The 15070-nt window shown below is 44.4% G+C and overlaps 1 non-coding gene across 1 annotated transcript; it reads left to right on the top strand.

The window, feature by feature from the left end:
* Positions 1-14608: 14608 nt before the first annotated feature.
* Positions 14609-14714, top strand: LOC145590496 (small nucleolar RNA R71). The gene has a single exon (XR_014102087.1). It is a non-coding gene; the product is annotated as a small nucleolar RNA R71 (small nucleolar RNA).
* The last annotated feature ends 356 nt before the right edge of the window (positions 14715-15070 follow it).

The following is a 15070-nucleotide window of genomic DNA, read 5'->3' as shown; positions in this document are numbered from 1 at the left end:
CTTGTGGGCCGTGCCGTGAACAAAAAAATTGAAAATCGGCATGGGCACGGCGGGCGGCACGGTGGTCTGCCCGTGGGTTGGCACGCCGGCACGACCCACTAGCCCGGCACGTGGCACGACCAAGCACGACCTGGCACGGTACGCGGCCCGCCAGGCACGGCCCACCAATTATTGTACGATTTTTAATTATCATTTATTTTTTGTATTATCGATTTATCGTACCGACTATCGGCATATAATAAAATAAGTTATTCATCAACTTTTTGTGTTATCGGCTCATCGCACTCGTAAATTTTTTTTTAATTATATGCATTATTGTTTTTTGCTAAATTAATAAAATTATTTATATAAACTTAAACATAAATTATTTATATAAACTTAATTAAATTATGGTTATTAAAAAAAATATATATTAACATTAACATAAACATAAATTAATAAAATTATTTATATAAACTTAAGTTGTTAAAAAAAAATAAATTATATATCGATTTTTTTTTAATATACATATATATTAGAAAAAAAAAATTCGGGTTAGCCTACAGCCCGGCACGGCACGGCCCGCCAGGAACGTGGGCCATGCCGTGCCGTGGGCTGGGGTGTGCCAAAACTTGGCACGGCATGGCACGGCCCGGTACGAGCCCCACCCAGGCACGACCCGTTACGGCCCGGCACGACAAGATGCCCATCTTAAGCTGGAGTTTTTCATTCTGCTCCGGGCTGATCATGGTTGGGAGCTTGGTCGAGTGCTCCTTGATCTCCTCGAAAGCTTCTTTTTCCGCTTCACCCCACTTGAATTCCCTGTTTCCTTTTAACAACTGATAGAATGGTAGGGCTTTGTTAGCTGACTTGTTGATGAATCGACTCAGCGCTGCCATTCTCCTTATCAACCGCATGATATCTTAGTGCATTTGGGTTCTGGGAGGCTTAAGACTGTCTCCACTTTTTCTGGGTTGGCATCGATTCCCCTCTCACTGACCAGGAAACCTAGGAATTTCCCAAAACTTACCCTGAAAACGCATTTCTTTGGGTTGAGCTTGATATTGTACTTGTTCAGCGTGGCAAATGTTTCCTCTAGATCCATGATATGCCTTGCTTGAGTGACGCTCTTAACAATTGAGTCATCAATGTATACTTCAACATTTCGCTTCTTTTGGTGCATGAACACTCTATCCATTGTCTTCTGGAAAGTAGCTCCCGCGTTCTTCAGCCCGAAGGGCATGACTATGTAATTATACACCCCCCTTCAGTGATGAACGCGGTCTTCTGTCTATCTGGCTTGTGCAGGCTGATCTGGTGATACCCTGAGAAGGCATCCATGAAGCTTAGCAAGGCATGGCTGCTGGTTGTGTCTACTAGCTGATCAATCCGCGCAGCGGGTAGCAGTCTTTTGGACATGCTTTGTTGAACGTACATCCTCCACTGGCCATTTTCTTTCTTTACCATGACCACGTTGGCTAACCATTCTTGGTAATCACAAGGCTCGATGAACCCAGCTTCTAGTATCTTGTCCATCTCTTCCTAGATTGCCTGATTTTTCTCCGTGGAGAAGCTTCGCTTTTTCTGCCTAACTGGCTTGATGTCTTCTTTTACATTCAGCTTGTGGACCATAACTGCCGGGTCAATTCCTGGCATCTTGTCTACTGAAAATGCGAAAATGTCCTCATTCACTCTTAGCAACTCTATGAGGTGCACTTTTACTCCAGGGTCAATATCTTCCCCAATTTTTACCGTCCTTGAGTTGTCGCCCTCTATAAGCTCGACGGTTATATGCTCCCCGCTAGGCATTGGCCTGGCTATCTATTCCTTCGCGGGCTCAAAGTTTTCCATTGCTAACCCCGCCTATTTTGTGAATGAGCGGTCTTCCCATGATCACGTTGTAGGGTGATGGAAAGTCTATCACTAAGAATTTAGCTCGAACATCTCGTCGTCTTGACCTCTCTTTGACTCGGACTGACAGCTCGATTATACCCTCAGGGATCAGTCCGGACCCGTTAAAGCCGGTGACTTCATAGCTCACCCTTTTCAGGTCTTTTTTTTTATCTAGCTTTAGCTCTTTGAACGCGCTGATATATATGATGTTGGCTGAGTTGCCACCATCGATTAGTACTCTATCCACCTCCCAGTTCACAATTCTCATCATCACTACTAGAGGGTCGTCATGAGGGTAGATTATGCCTTTCTGGTCATACTCGTCAAATGTAGCTCGTGGATGTGGGGGAAGTGGTGGCCATCTGTGCTTTTCATTGTAATTTATCTGGGGGATCATTGCTCGCAAGTCAGCCCTTGCTCTATTCACATTTCCACCATGTACTGGTCCACCATTGATTACATATACCCTGCCTTCTGGCTTGCTGTCTCGGTCTCTACCCTTCGCTGGGTCTCTGTGACCTCCTCTGCGGTCATGGCCAATCCTGTCCTCTTCCCTTCTCCTGGAGGAGTTAGAATGTTTCTTGAATTAGTTCAGGTATCCTCTCCGGACTAAGTCCTCTATATTGTCCTTCAAGTCTGTGCATTCATCGGTTGTATGTCCATGGTCCTTATGGAAGTCACACCAGTTGTTGGGATCACGGTTTCTATTCACCATCTTGGGTGGTCTCTACCACTTATCATCAGCTTTGTTCACACTGAAGATATGGGACCACGAATGAGTAAGCGGGGTGTATTGATCAAACATTCCAGGCCTGCCTCCCCGTTTCTGGTCTGATCTTCTGGCTCATACCGCCCAGTCTGCATCCCTGCGACCTTGCTCAGCCCTGCTGGGCTGGTCCACCCTGGCTGTATTTTCTGCTCGAGTGGTTTTATCCCGCTTAATTGGGTCGCTCGGTGCTTTTGTGTTCATCATTGCCCTGTCAATCTTATATGCTTTTATGAACTCATGCGCTTTTCCCAGCGCTTCGGCCAGTGTTTTGAGGCTCTTTCGCCCCATATACGCTTTGAATGGTGAGCCCGGTAACAAGCCGCTCTACATTGCCAGCAATGCTACCTCCTGGCTCATATTTGGGATGGTTGCCGCTTCTTTGTTGAATTTGGTGATAAACTATCTTAGGGGCTCATCTTTTCCTTGAACCAATGGCATCAGCTCAATGGTCATTTTTGTACGATCCACCAGGATGACAAAGTGCTCCATGAACATTCTCTTCAGCTGATTGTAGGAATAAACGGATCCTTTTGGGATGGCTCCATACCACTCAGCTGCCAACCCCTCTAAGGTCGGTGGAAATGCCTTACACCAGACTGATTCTGTCATAGTGTACAGCACCATGTGGTTCTCAAACGCTGAAACATGGTTCTTAGGTGTTGTGGTTCCATTGTACTTGCAGCTGGGCATCTTTATTTTCTCCATCGACTCTTCCAAAATCTCCTTGCAAAATGGGGAATCATCTGGGATCACTTGGATTCGCACTCGCTTCTCCTGGTCTAGGCTCAGTCCCCGCTCAGAGGCTGGTGACCTACTGCGAGTGACTCGAGTCCCCGGGCTACCCTTATCTTAGGCTGCCTCTTCTACACTCCACTCTCGATTCAGGTTCCGAGCTTCCAACTCCAGCACCTTCTACCTCAGCTGGACTAGCTCTTTCTGCTTCGGGGTGAGAGTTATAGGTGTCGCCTTCTTTATAGCTAGCTCTGTAGCTGTAACTACTGGTGAGGAGCCTGTTCCTTTACCGAAATTGGTAAAGACTGCTGTCATGGCTGCCAACTGCTCTTTACTGCACTTAGTGAGGTTCTGCCGTAGGGAAAACTAGGTTGTTATCTAATCTTCGCTAGAGCTAAACAAATTTATAATCACTTAACAAACCTAAATACAAGTATAGAGGTAAGTTAAGGGTCGAACCACTAGGAATGGTTATGTTCAAGTATTTCCAATCTATGCCTAAGTTAGGTCGAAGTCAAGGGTAAAGAGGTAACATTAAACAACTACTAAACAAGTAAACAAACAAATGAAACACTAGGGAATGGGGATCAACACGTAGTCATGACAATTGCAACAACTAGGGAAGAACATGCCAATTAATGGTTGTGAAGACTAATGATAAGAGCTATCAATTGGAATCAAAGAGCTATCTCCTATAAGTCAAGCTAGGGTTCACTATGAATGACTAACAAAGAGAATCACAATCCAAACTAATCGATAATTACAATTCCTAAATCAATGGGTCATGTCATTAGCAATCGCAATGCAATCTAGCATAATTCTCAATGCCTAATCAAGCTACACACATGCAAACTTTCATTAATCACTTTAATCTCAACAATTAATCAACACAATTCCCAAATTAATCACAATCAATCAATCATACAAGTTTCACCCAATCCCTAGCCAAACAACTACTCAAGAATCATCATCTAATAAACAAATAACCAAGAAATCAAGAATCAACGAAATATGAAGAACAATTACACTAATGAAGATCAAACATTAAAATCAAATCAAAAAAACATGAAATTAAACAAAGCAATAAAATGAGATAGAGGTAGAAATCCTCATTGATTGATTATGGAGATCTTCAATACAATTGTCACCTTGAATCTTTAATCTCTCAAATCCCCAATGAAATTTCTCACTTTCTCTGTCTAAATCTACTCCTAAAACTAACCCTAGATCTAGAGAGAGAAACTCTCCACATAAGCTAAAATATGAGAGAGAAATTCTAAGCTAGTCTAAAGTTGTCCAAAACTAGAAAGGTCTCAAGTAAATATAGCAAAGAAAACAAAAGAGACGGAGAGCCACTGTGCGCACGCGCAATAGGCCTGTGCACGCGCATAGAGGGGCCAGCGTGCACGCACAGGGAGGTCTGCGCGCACCCACCCCTGCTGCAAGCATGTGGCGTGGCTTCTCTCATTGCTAGCTCGTGGCCTCTTTGCGTGAAGCTTCGATCCTAGCGCTCTCATGCATCTATATAATCAACGTTCTCATGTGATGCCTGCGAGAAGGGTGGCCTTGAAAACTTCATTTTTGCGCGTTCATGACTAAGGCATGCGATGATGGTGATGCACGAGAGCGCTAATGCCAAGAATAGGAGCTTGCTTCTTATCTTGAACTCTAGCCAACCGAATGATATGAGGTCTTGTCCCGAGAATCCAAAAACCTTGGAGAACCTTCCAAAGTAGATCCCGAGACCCGAACAAAGCCTACAAAGAAAGAAAGAAGAGCAAGTAAAAAGGAAAAGATGAAAATACCCTTATTTTCACAAGAAAGCACAAAATAAGAGAAACGAAGAAAGTAAAGCATAAATGAATGAACTAAAGCATTATTTAAAGAGAAAAGCTATAAAATAGAAGGAAAACGTCCTAAAATGCTACCATATGAGTGCCATAAATGACACTCATCACTGGCATATTGACGGGCTGCGGTTTCTGGGTTACTGGTGTTGAGATGATGGGTTCATTGTTCGTGCTTGTCAGTGGCATTCCGAACTTAAAAGGAGAACTAGAACCTACCGGATCTACTAGTTTCGCCGTCGTTTTAGTTTTAGCAGACGTCGATCCAGTTGGGTTAGACTTTTAGGAGATATTGGATTTGGGTTTTTCAGTTGATCCTTTTGGATCGAAAGTTACTGACGTTGTTTTTTGTGGTGTTTGGTTGGTTTCGATAGCCTTGGAGACTGGTGTTTGTACAGTTTCTTCTCCGGCCATGGCGGTCCGTCAACTAGTCCCTTGCTCAGCTGGTGAACCTCAAGATTGATGATCCTACCTTCCTTCTAGCGCCAAATGTTCCAGGTGTGGATCTAAGGGTTCTGCTGGTACGAGCTGAGTCCCGTTGATGACCTGCATAAGGCAACACACGTGAACTGCCCTCAGGGGTGGCTCGAGGAACCCCCCTCCGATGCTTAAGTTAGAATGTGTTTAGAGAGAGAAAGTGTACTTAGAGAGATGTAGAGAGTGTAATAACTTATGTGTCTAACCTCTTTTCCGTTTTACTTTATCCCTTATTTATAGTTGTACGATCTCCTTTGTGGAGAGTCTCACTTGGTTAGCCTGCGGGCTGACTCTGTCGGGCTAGTGAGCCCTTTCGATTATTCTTCCAGCGGTGAGTGCGCACCCCGTGGGCCAGTTTGGGAGCCCGGTGATAGCTTAGTAGGAGCTATCCTATACAATTATCTTATTAAGCGTGATTTCAAGTAAAAATTCCCTTTAAACCTATAAGAGAGGACGTGATCAAGCAATAACAATAATATATCAAGCAACATAATAATATTGATATAACAAATCATCATCATCAAAATAATCTCAATCTCATCAAAGCATAATAATATCCATATTAGTAAGATCTTAGGCATGATACTAACAAGATTAATAAAAAATCCTAGCACGTCACTAAACAATAAAAATCAAAGCTTTAACACTATCATGATACTATAAAGCAATAAAGGCATCCTAACATGATACTATAAATAAATAAAACAATCTAAGCATGATTTCTAAAGAAGTAGAGCAATTGAATTACTCACTTTGAAGCCTCGTACCTCTTTCTATACACACGTTAGTGTTTCGGGTATTTTTTGGATTTCCTCGGATACTGGTCACTCTCTTCAGGCAACGAGACTCGGACACCTGCAAAATGAACGAATATTCCTTTACCGGAATATTCGCCTCCGACGATCAAGTTACAGATCTAAAACGGAAAGGCTAGAGAGAGAAAGTAGAGAGAAGTTGGAGCTATTTTATGCTCTTTTTTATGTATTGTCGTAATCCACCCCTCCCATCATAAATGATTGGAGTATTTATAGGGGTGGGAGTTTGTGCCCCTTTAGGGTTTGTACCCTAAAATTCCGTGACGTGATTGGCTGTGCAATCAGGCGATGCCACGTGTAGTATGGGGGCGCCGTTTTGCGGCTTTCATGAAGATCTCTCGGGATTTGGCCCATGATGTAATTAGGCCTTTTTAATGCTGGTTTCAAGGGCTTTTTATGCCTTGGACACGCGTCATCTTCCCATAGCGACACGTGTCGCCCTTTGACTGGGCCACGTGTCGCTACGGGATTGGTCCACGTACATGGGGTACTTTTACCCTAAACATTTGCCCCTTAGAGGGGGTGGCTCGTACGATAACGACCGCCTCCTCTGATTTTTCACTTGCCTTGAGTCGTACGGGTATACAGAGATTGGGCGGACGGCTAAGGTGCATAGATCTGTCCGCCCCATTCGAAGTTGGCCGTCTTAGGCTGGCATGCTGCTTTCGTCCGCCTAAGGATCTAGAGGACGCCTAGCTCTGAGAAGGAAGCGAATAAGGTACGCCGCCTAGATTTTCGGGGGAAAGCGGGCGTTTATTTATTGAGATCAAAGGTTTAGTTCCGTCTATTTTGTCCGTCATTTCGGACGCGCCGTTATTTGGCCGTCTCTTTTTCCGTTCATTCTAACATCATTGTCCTTTTGCCCCCTTAAATTCTAGGTTAAATTTTCAAATTATAATCGTTCAGCTTCCTTAGGCGGGAAAGATGAATTTACCGATATGCCCCCATAAATTTTGCCTATATATACAGGGGTTTTGACCTCGTTCTCACACTTTGGGACTTTGAGATTTTTAGAGAGAGGTCAGAGCTTTTAGAGAGAGAAAGTGTTTTTTCTTTGAATCTTCAAGAGCTCCGCCGTGTTGTTGAGTTTTCCGGGCGTATTTTTGAGTTTTCCGGTCAACTCTCAAGACTTTTCAAGAACTCTTCGAGTTTTCTACACGGACAGAGGTAGGTCGCCTGTTTTCTTTCCCTTCACCTTTACTTATATTATTATTTTTCCTTTGTGTTATTTATTTTCTCAAATCTGGCTCAACAATCTCCTTCATCCGTTTCTCCTCATGAGGTCGGCCGTTCGCCCGGGACTGAGGAGTCTAGAGTGGACGGAGACGAGTTGTCTCCTTTAGGGAGTGGGTCCATTTCTAGTGCGTACCTACTCACCTCCACCTATTCTTTTCTGTCCCTGCAGCCGGACATGGCAAGGACAAGGCAAACATATGATCTTCATGCGGCCAGAAATCCAGATGGTAGTCTGGTCAATCCTAGGAATCCTTATGACCCAAATAACACGGACGTAGAAACCGGGTCTACTACCTATATAACCGCTTCCACGGGTACTTATTGCTCCGTCGTGGAAGTACCTTCTTCTTTTGAAGAGCGCCAACGTGCACAGGGCGTCTCTTCTTCTACGGGAGTGTTCGGGCCAACCCCGAAACTCAGGTCCTCACAACATGCCAACTCGGCAATGCAAGCAGCCGAGTTGCTATCTCGTGAGAGGCCTCCTTCCCTTTCTCAGGCGGCCATTGCTGGTCCGTCTGTCTTAGTACCTGCACCATCCCATCTCCAACATAGCAGAATGGATAGGCCTAGGACTGGGGTCATCATTAATGAGCCGTCCGACCTGGCACCTCGCAGCAACCCTTCTTCGACAAATCAGGCGGCCGCTGCAAGGGACAAGGGCAAGGGTCTCTTAGTTCCTGAAGAGGCAGAGGTCTCTAGGGGCGGCCACGGCTCCAGAAGTAGGAGCTCGGCCGAGGCTGCTGATCTGGACAGAGTTCTGTCCACTGACTTTGGATCTGATGCTAACCCTAGAGAAGAGGAGGCAGTGGATACGGTCGAAGGCGGGAACGCAGCCGAGGGTGAGGCAATGGCCTAGGAGGTCGTTGCCAATGCAGACACCTTTAAGGACCCGTACGCCTGTACGGTGGGTAACACGGCCTTAGCCTACTTGAATGATGGCTTTGACAAGTACAAGGCGTTTCTCCAGCTGGGAGAAGGATTTGAACTTAAAGCCCCGAAAAGGTCTCTTTTGGTGGCCGCCTGGGAGGATGAGCGGCAGTGCCGCAGATCATTCAGCGTCTACCAAGTTGCTTTAGATGTTGGACTTCGTTTCCCCCTTCACCCCTTCATTCGTACAGTACTGGACGAGTACGATATTGCCCTCTTTGAGCTGGTGCCAAACAGATGGTTGAACATATTTGGGTACTTGGTGACGTGCATCCGTAAGGGCTTCAAGCCGGATTTCATGGTTTTCTGCGAGATGCACGCAATGATCCGCCTTGAGAAGCACACGGACGGATGGTTCATACTTAGCTTCACAAAGGATTATATGGTGGTGATGGACCGTGTGTCGAAGTGGCGTGATTGGAAGAATCGATTCTACCGCATCACAACCAAGGCTACAAAGTTCAGTTTGCGGATGAATCGGTTTAATGCCAAGCTGATCCAACTCGACTGAGGGGATCATAGACCATACAAACCATCCGTCTACCCAAACCAGGATCACCAACTTGAATATTTTAAAGTCAAGAAGGTTAGACGGGATGGAAAGTTGGTGGCCGTGCCCCAAAACTAGATCCCCTTGGCCGGCTGGCTCTGGGACCCAATTTTTATGTCCGCATGTGGCCTGTACACAAACATTCCCCAAGGTGGGACTTTAGCTCTCTCTAGCGTCCGAACTCATTTCGTGTTGGAAATTATTCTAACTGTTGGTTAAATATTGTTTTTGCAGAGAAGCGTACGTCATGCTGGACAAGGCAGAAGGGGGAAGCTGACATGTCCGAGATTGATCTTGCTCGGGACAAGGCTCTTCAGAAGATGTACGAGCAAACCAAGGAGGTATAAAGCTTTTCGAGGTCTATCGTTCGTGTTGCTAGGTTGAAAGGAGACTTCTACCTGAGTCTACATGGACGCTGTTCCAAATATATATATATATATATTTTTTTTTTCTTTTTTTTGTTTTTTAACTTTTGCTTGCTTTTTTCAGCTGGCCACTCCTACCCCCAGAGCTAAACAAAAGCAGTCGTCCTCGGATGCTAAGGATGACAAGGACGGAAAGGCGTCCAAGCAAAGGAAGACGGTCGCATCCAAGACCCCTTCCACCACGGCGGCAAAGACTAAGTCGCGGACTGCTTCTGAGCAGTCTAAAGGAGAGCAACCCCGTCTGGGTGATAGCGGGGTCTCCAAGTCCGTGGATCTGGCCGCCAAGCCGCTCCATGATGAGTCCGTGAGAACGGACGATAGGGGTAAGTTGACCCCGGCAAGACCGACTGGACCCATCTTGACTCCGCCCGTCCAGAGAGTCCAAAAATCTGATTGGCTCGAGGCCTCTTAGTTGGCCGATGACCAACCCGGCCGCACAGGTGAGGAGGGCGACGAACCTGCACCGCCTCCTCCATTTACCTTCAACCCTCTTTCTCCTCCGAGCTTCTCGGACGGTTAGTTTAGACAACCTTGCACAATTTTGTCTTTTTATGTCTTATTGCTCAAACTAAACTCCTTTACGCCCGTGTGCAAATATTACGGAGGAGTTAAATATGAAGCTGCCCGGCCAGTCTCTTACTGGGGCGAACAGAAAGGTCATGAGGGAAGCCATGGCCAAGGCTGTCCCTGCTGAGTAGCGAGATAAGCTGCAGGGGATTCATGAGGGCTTCCTCGGCCCTATGATTAACTGCAGCGCTGAGGTAGCATTCCGCAACTTATTCATACTTAGAATACTTTCATTTTTATTTTGCTAACTCACTTTGTCTTGTACGCAGCTCTTCCTGCGGCTGAACGCCTTCCTTGAATGGAAGGATAAAGAGAACGAGAAGCTGAGAAGAGCTTGGGAAAAGGTTCTGAAAGCCCAAGACGCCGTTATCGGGACGGCCGCTGTCCAGCGCACCTACTTCGAAACTCAGATCAACGCGCTATCCGATAAGGCGGCGCGATAAGCTGAGGACCTGGTCAAGCTAGGCAAGGCTCTTGAGCAAGAGACCTTGGCCAGGGAGACCATTAGGCAGGAAAGAGATATGGATGTCCTGGACGACCAGCGCTGGAAGGAAGGGTTTGAGGCCTCCGAAAAGCTGAAGAGCGACGTGGCCCTAGCCCAAAAGAATCTCAAGGAGGCCTTGGATGAGGCAGACGCTCTCCAGGCCGAGGTGGAGACTTTGAAGAAGTCCGTTGAGGACTTAACTAAACAGCTGAAGGCACCTCGGCCACCTAGCGCAGACGAGGTCGTCTGCATCGAGCAAAATGCCGAGGACAGGATGAAGAGCCACTTCTTCGAGGCATTTGAGCTCATGGTGGATGGCGGAGAGGTCGCCTATTATCAGTGCGCTTTACCAAGCGTCTAAACTTCGTCTGCCTCAGGGAAGAGGCTAAGAAGGCCGGTCAGCCTTCTCCTGAACTGGTCGTTACTCCGGCCACTTCGAAGGATGAGGAAGATGAAGAGGAGGCAGACGAAGCCGAGGGCGAAGAGGAAAACAACGAAAAGCCTGCTGATGGTGCGTCCGCCCTTGTCTCCGAGGAGCCTGTCCAAGACAATGATCCGGCTAAATAGAGCCCAGGTCCTCCTCCAGTCATCCCCTGATTTTAGCTTTTCAGTCTTCTTTTGTTGAACAATTTTTCTTTTTATTTAGTGCTGCTTGTTTTGAGTGGCTTTGTAAGATATTTTGCTGCCTTTTGAGCGGTTTTAATTAATGCAAATTTTTCCGCCTTCTGAGCGGTTTTCCATTTTATCTATTTTATACTTAGCAAATTTTGAGCACTTTTACGTTTAGCACTTTTTACATTTTTAGGCTTTTATGCTCTTATGCTTTTGTACAATGGGGGGGGGGGGGTATGCCCCTTTATTCGGTGTTTTCCTAGTCCATACTATGAATGGTTTGATTGACTTGGTAGTTTTTATACCTTAAAGGGTATGACTACTAGCAAGTTAATCAAATCATAGTAATGATTGCCTTTGGACTAGGTGCAACGCCGAATCAACAACTATTGCGGCCGTATTACGGGCTTCATGTGAGCCGTCCGTTGAATCTATTGCTCGGACATACTCAAGAAATTTCAAGTAATATCTCAACTTTAAAATTTCTAAGTTTGGCTGGGCTACTTTGCCTAGGTATGCTCTTGCCCCCATTTAAGGAGGTAAATGTCCTTGACGGATTTAGGGTACCTCGTGCCTTTCTCCGTCCGCCCCAATAGGAGGCGAACGTTTGCCTGTACTTATGAAAGTATATATTATTTATTATTTTTTTTTGCAGTCCTTTGTGACCGTTTTGCCATGTCTTAAGTAATTTTGTTTGGCTTTGATAAGCCGTGTTGCTATGTTGCAAGCAGCATGGTTATGGCTTCTACTCGTCCTTTTATTCAAAAAACAGAGACATACGCATGCAAAAACAAATAACTAAATAAGATAACAATGCCTGAATTTCATTAACTTTGTCAAGATTACATTGTTGGGCCATACGGCTTTAATTACAGGGCTCGGTCAGCAAGACCTAGCTGTATATACAGCTTTTTGGCTAAGTACAAAGACTTCTAAACATAATATTTTTTGAGATTGTCCGTGTTCCATGTACGCGGAATTGGACGGCCATTTAAGGTTTTGAGACGGTATGTGAGCTTGATGCTCACTCAAAGAAGAGCTAACAATCACGGGAAAAGTGGAGTTGGGTCCCAAAAATTCATACCTAAGGTGTGATGGAAGAGGTTTGAGCTCAACCATTGGAGCACCTTTACCTTCCTTCGATGTTGCCACTTGCAACGCTTCTTGGCTAGAAAGGCTCAAACACATTTGCTCTTCAACATCCTCAAAGCTTCCATTGAGCAAATCTTCATACAAACCCATCTCCTTGTTTGGAGTACCTATCTTTTCCTTATTCAACAAAACATTCTCAAGAGCATCGTTAGAAGTAAGCAATTGCTCATGCATAGAAGACACAACATGATCGAGAGAATCAATTAACATACAATTTTCTAAAGAAGAACTTGGATACTTTATGCTATCATTTAAATCAAATTCTATCACTTCATCCCTTACTTTGAGAGAAATTTTAGCACTTTTCACATCTATCAAAGCACCCGAAGTAGCAAGGAATGGTCTCCCTAGAATGATGGGAATATTAGCATCTTCATCCATCTCAAGCACAACAAAATCCACCGGAATAACAAATTTCCCAACCCTCAAAGGAACATCCTCTACCTTACCCTTAGGAAACTTAATTGACCTATCGGCCAATTTCAAAGTGATGTTAGTAGGTAAGAGTTCCCCTAGCTCAAGCCTTTGGTACACCGAGTATGGCATAAGGCTAACATTAGCTCCTAGGTCACACAAGGCATTCTCAATTTGCATTTTATAAATGGCACAAGGGATAGAAAAGTTTTCGGGGTCTTTTAGCTTGGGTGGCATCTTGTTCATTATGATAGCACTACAATTCTCGGTCAAGTTCACCGTCTCTACACCATCACATGTCCTCCTACCACTCAAAATGTCTTTGAGGAATTTTGCGTAGTTAGGAATTTGGGTGACAACTTCGGTAAATGGTAGAGAAAGGTGAAATTGTTTAAGCATGTCAATGAATCTTCCAAATTGTTCATCTAACTTGTGTCTCATGAATTTTTGTGGATATGGAAGCTTGGGTTTCACAATCTCTTTCTCCACTCTCACCTCACTAGGCTTCTCAATCTTAACCTCACTCAAAGATGCACCATCTCTCTCATCTTCAACCAAAACCCCTTTTGTGCTCTCTTTGGTCTCACTCTTCTTAGGAAAACTCTCCTCAAGAATCTTTCCACTCCTTGTGACAATAGCATTAACCGGTCTCTTAGGATCTAGGCCTTGGGAAGGTAAAGAAGAAGGACTAGCATGGTCTTTCAAAGCATTAACAAGTTGAGAAATTTGATTTTTTAGCATCTTATTATGAGTCATCATTTCATTAAATTTCTTATCACTTACGGTCATGTAAGTGTTCAAAAACTTTGTTTGATTTTCAATGATTTCTTCCAAATTTGTTCTATGTGAAGAAGAAGAGGATTGAACATAGGAATTATCTTTTTGGGCCTTTGGAGCAAATCCGGGTGGAGGGCCTCTTTGAGCATTGTTTTGAAAATTGCCTCTACCTTGATTGTTCCAATTACCTCTATTTTGATTTTGACCATAACCTTGATTATGGTTACCACTACCTTGATTATGATTCCCATAACCTTGGTTTGGATTACCATAATTTTGGTTTTGATTTTGGCTACTATAACCTTGATTGTTATAATTACCTCGAGAACCTTGGTTCCTATAACCACCACTTTGGTTATAGTTGTCAAAATTGCCATGATTGTTGTAATTCCTATTCCATTGACCTCTTTGATTCTCAAACCTAGAATCATGATTATTTGACACATAGTTCACATGCTCATTCACATTTCCATCTTGATCATCACAAACATCCATACGTGCATGAGGGCAACTAGAAACATCATGATTATACGACCTATAATCATCACAAAACAAGCATCCACTAGGCATGTTACTAGAAGAAGGAAGGGGTTGAGAATTAGAAGACGTACCTCTCCCCTTAGATTGGGAGGGAAGACTTGAAACTTGGTACGTAGAAATTTCTAACTTTGCCTTGATAGTGGACATCTCCTTCCCCAAGTTTTTCATTTGAGAGGATAGATTGTTGATTGCATTTAGATGATCAACTGAGTACACTAAAGAGCTACTCTTTCTAGTTGACTCTCTTTCTCCATCTAGCCAATCTCTATAATACCTTACTACGTCTTCAATTATGTCCACCACTTCCTCTTCTGTTTTGTTCATGATAGGACCTTCGGCTCCTCCATCTAAACATGATTTTCCTTGAGGGCTAAGGCCTCCATAGAAGATTTGAATGATTTGATAGGTTGGAATTTCGTGATGAGGACATTCTCTTTGATACTCCTTGTATCTCTCCCATGCTTCATAGAGGCTTTCACTTGGCTTTTGCTTGAAACCTTGAATCAAAGCTCTAGCCTCCGCCGTTTTCTTTTGAGGATAGAAACATGATAGAAATTCCTTGGTGACCTCATCCCATGTCCTTAGAGAATTCGGCTTAACCTCCTTATCTAGACATTCCAAAGCACGCCCTATGAGAGAAAAGGGAAAGAGCTTGAGGCAGATGAATTCTTGGGAAATTTCGTTCACCTTGATAGTATTGCAATATTTCTCGAACTCCTTGAGATGGTTTAGTGGGCTTTCATGCTTGGCCCCACTAAATTGTCGCCTCTCTATCAAAGTGATCATTGCCGGTCTTATTTCAAAATCATTTTCTGGTGTTGTAGGTGGAGCAATCCCACTCTCAAATCTATATGCACCAGGAATCCCCAATTCT

Source organism: Chenopodium album, chromosome 17, assembly GCF_948465745.1.
Source record: "Chenopodium album chromosome 17, dcCheAlbu1.1, whole genome shotgun sequence".
Taxonomy (NCBI): domain Eukaryota; kingdom Viridiplantae; phylum Streptophyta; class Magnoliopsida; order Caryophyllales; family Amaranthaceae; genus Chenopodium; species Chenopodium album.
The sequence above is the reverse complement of the archived record's forward strand: the minus strand, read 5'-3'. Positions and strand labels throughout refer to the sequence as shown.